Source organism: Sinocyclocheilus anshuiensis, unplaced genomic scaffold, assembly GCF_001515605.1.
Source record: "Sinocyclocheilus anshuiensis isolate Anshui unplaced genomic scaffold, SAMN03320099.WGS_v1.1 scaffold320, whole genome shotgun sequence".
Taxonomy (NCBI): domain Eukaryota; kingdom Metazoa; phylum Chordata; class Actinopteri; order Cypriniformes; family Cyprinidae; genus Sinocyclocheilus; species Sinocyclocheilus anshuiensis.
In genome coordinates this window covers 297,680-301,419 of record NW_015554092.1, presented here as the reverse complement: position 1 = coordinate 301,419, position 3,740 = coordinate 297,680, and the positions used below count along the sequence as shown (strand labels likewise).

General features: G+C 46.6%; 1 long non-coding RNA gene across 3 annotated transcripts in view; it reads left to right on the top strand.

Annotated features, from left to right (window-relative positions):
* Positions 1 to 3,274, top strand: part of LOC107669289 (uncharacterized) — a 46,990-nt gene extending 43,716 nt beyond the window's left edge. For all 3 annotated transcript variants that reach the window (XR_001631970.1, XR_001631968.1, XR_001631969.1), the window contains 2 exons: positions 2,972 to 3,097; positions 3,232 to 3,274. This is a non-coding gene — a long non-coding RNA (uncharacterized LOC107669289). The remainder of the gene's footprint in view (positions 1 to 2,971; positions 3,098 to 3,231) is intronic.
* Positions 3,275 to 3,740: the final 466 nt, after the last annotated feature.

Below are 3,740 nucleotides of genomic sequence, written 5' to 3'. Positions count from 1 at the left end.
GTTCCCTTCTCAGGGAACCATGGTTACATACGTAACCTGAGACGTTCCCTTCCGAGGGAACTTCGAACTGCGTCCTCTAGGGGTCGCTATGGGGAACGGTATACCCACGCTGCCATGCTGAGGGGAGTGAATGCCAATACCAAGGCGAGCACTAAGTAACAACTCAACAAGTCAAAGGAGCTGCCCCTAGGACGTTTGACGGCTGTCAGTGACATAATCCCCTACGGCCAAAGGCCTGAGCTGTGCACCAAACTTACCTGTAAGGGCTGGCTTGTATAAAGCCCGAGCCCAGAGCAAAGCTCAAGCCTGGAATCAAAAAATAACCAAGGATTCCTTTAAGGGGATAAGGCAGAGTATCAGGGCTACTTACAACCCCATATCCTGGCCTGTCAAAACAGAGACTACCTCCTGCTCTAAGAACGAGCTACCGAGGATCTCAAGATACCCAGGGAAACTTAGTAGTAACACCCTGTCTAGAAAGTGAATATGCAGAGAGTGGGGCCCAAGGTAACCGGGGCCAGAGCCAACTCAGAGAAAGGGGACGAGACAACAACGCGTCACCCTTACCACAAAAGCTTCTAAGAAGGTGCACAAAGGCTGGCGTGCGCACCTGCCATGAATATGGACTTAGAAAGTGCACAGAGAACTAGTGTGAGCACTTACCATAGATATGGATTTAGAAATACCGTAATGAACCAACAGGGAGACATAGGTTGAGTGGAGCCCAAGGCGAAAACCTGGGCCTAACCAACTCACAGAAAGGGAACGAGGCTACAGCGCGTAACCCTTACCATACAGGATTTTAGAAAGTGCGCAAAATTCCTAGCGTGCACACTTACCACAATGTGGATTTTAGAAAGTGCACAGAAGCTGAGCGTGTGCACTTACCATAGCATGGATTTAGCAACACCGTTACTAAAGGGTAACCAAGAACAATAATTCAGTGGGAGGCCGCGTGCTCAGAGCGCATGTAGATTGAAAAAGGTGTATCTCATAGAAAGACCCTCCATGTGAGGGGAGAATCACCAACTCAACCAAAACAGTCACACTTCAAACTGGGAGCAGTGTGCTCATAGGTGACCCTCTAATGGCACTTTTCCACTGCATGGTACAGCACGGTACCGCTCGGTACGGTTCACTTTTTGGGGGTTTTCCACTGGGTGCAGTACCTGGTACCTGGTACTTTTTTTAGTACCACCTCAGTTGGGGTTCCAAGTGAACCGTACCGTTACCAAAACGTGACGTGTAAATTCTGCTGATCATGGATTGGCTGGACAGAATCGTCACTATCTGCGTCACTGAACTTGCGACATAAACACAAAAGAACCGCTAGATTTAAATCAGCACAGCCAGCGAAGGATCGAACGCAACTGTTTTGAACGAGCGCACCTTTTTTTAACAACCAAAAAGTTTTGTTGCCTGTTGTGGAAGAACAGACGTTCCTCTCGTTGATAGCAGAGGAGCGGATCCAGCGAGAGCCTGATAGGGCGAAGTGGAATGAAAACGTTTTTTTTAGGAGTCGTGGTAGTAGAGGCGGCGCAACTATAACGACATGTGAATAATCCCGCCCACTCTAAAGCGGTACTGAACTGCAGTGGAAACGCAACCCGTGCCGAGCCGAGTCGTACCACGCAGTGGAAAAGCGCCATAAGTGAGGGGAGCACTGCTAAGCTCGACCAACAAAAAGAATGGTATGATATGGTATCATTGATAATGGTATGCAATGAAGCCGCCGCCTGACCTGCTGCTGCGTACGCCTTGCCATTCAAGACAACATGTTATTTGAAGGGGTCTGGATGGCAAGGAGGGAGTCCTGAGAGAAGATGTTTCTCCCATAGCGAGATAGCAGGCTAGCGTCTCTTCAATGGGAGGCACCTTCTCATATCCGCTTTCGCGCATCCCCTCGATGTTGGCATAACTAGACTGCTGAAATCTGTGGACACGTGAAGAGAGCGGATTTTTCCAAGTCTTCACGATCTCCACATGAAGATCAGGAAGAAATTGAAGGCTCACCTGGGATGGAGGGTTATGATCAGAAAGATAGCGCTCATTGAGCCAGCCGTGAGACGCCACCCTCCTAGTCCGCTTCCACGGTAAGTCAAGCCTTGCCGTGGCGCGTTCCATAACCTTGTTCCATAACAAGGTTTGAGAGGACTCAGTCTCAACTTCCTTGTCCTCATCTAACATCTCCTGCTCTTCCTGGCTGGGAGCCAGCAGAGCACTAGCTGCTGGATCAGATGACGTCAGAGAAATAGCGACATCCTCCAACAGCTCACTCTCGTCCGTTACCGACAAACGAGTAAGGAAAAGCCCCTTCTTCAATTCATCGGCCAGTTCCACCTGAGAACCCCATGAACTCAGTTTCCTCCGTGTCTCAGCAGCGGCAGGTCCTGAGCTCCGGGGAACCGATGGCTGCCCCTCCTTACTCGAAAAGAGGGCCAAACGAGAGCGGAGCTTTCTCATGGAGAAAAGCTCGCAATGAACGCATGCCACCCCCTCGAGGACGTCACGCGTGTGCTCCTCGCCCAAACACGCGACGCAAAGATCGTGTGTGTCATCGGGTGTCAGATAACGCTGACACGGATCCACACACTTCCTAAACGCCTTGCTAGTGCTAGTGCTTGCCATGATAACAACAAACAGAATCGTGTTCTCACCAGTATGCAACTCCAAACAAACAGTCGTGAAGACAAAGAAGAGGATGACGTGTTCTACTGGCGCCCTTTTATACTGCGGTCGCACCGGTAGTGACGTCATAGGCTGTCGCCGGCCAATATCATTGTCGTGTTTAGATGTATGCTTCAGACACCGGTCACGCCGAAGGCCATAGCGACCCCTAGAGGACGCAGTTCGAAGTTCCCTCGGAAGGGAAATACAGACATACAATAAATACAACTTATACTGTTACATATGGCATGTATAAATAATGTATAATAAATGTGCTGGCAATTTTTTTTTTTATATTGTCTAGGAAAGCGAGTTCATAAACATTGTGATGAGTACACAAGCACAACATGTGATTCATGCCTTGTGAGGACTTACACTGATGCTCCTAATGGATTTACAGAATGTCTGCCCTGTTCTGTCTGTGATCCAAGTGAGTAAAACTTTCTTTCTTAGTGAGTCGTCATGGTTTCATGCTTTCAAATATCTTGTAATTTTTTTTCTCTAACTGACTTGACATTGCCAGGTTTTCTACAGTTGACTCATTCATTTGCTTTCTTGTCAAAGGTAATGGGCTGAGAGTAAAGCAGACCTGGAAAGGTCTGTTACAAAATCTGTTCTCAAATCTTTAATAAGAAGACCTTGGATAAAAAAATGTGATACTGCTTGGCGTGGTATGCTTCATTTGAAAGAGAGTGAAAAACCTGAGTGGAGAGCAGTGTTGGGTGTAACGCGTTACTAAGTAACGCGTTACTGTAATTAAATTACTTATCTGCTGAAAAAGTAAAGCAAGGAATTACTCTTCATTTTTAGGTAATTTAATTACAGTTACTTATAATGTACTTGCGTTACACATATTGTAAATAATTTCAACAGTTTTGTATATATCAATATTGAATTTAAAATCTAAATTTATCGTCTAAAGGTAAAAGTGACAGTTTTCTCTCCCTCCACACTTAAGGTGTGCGTCACACACACTGAACCTCATTTTTCACGATGTTGAGAAATGACTTAAAGCAAATGAGTCCAGTCATCTACAGAAATGCTGTTTCAAAGTGTTCTGCTCTATGCACAAA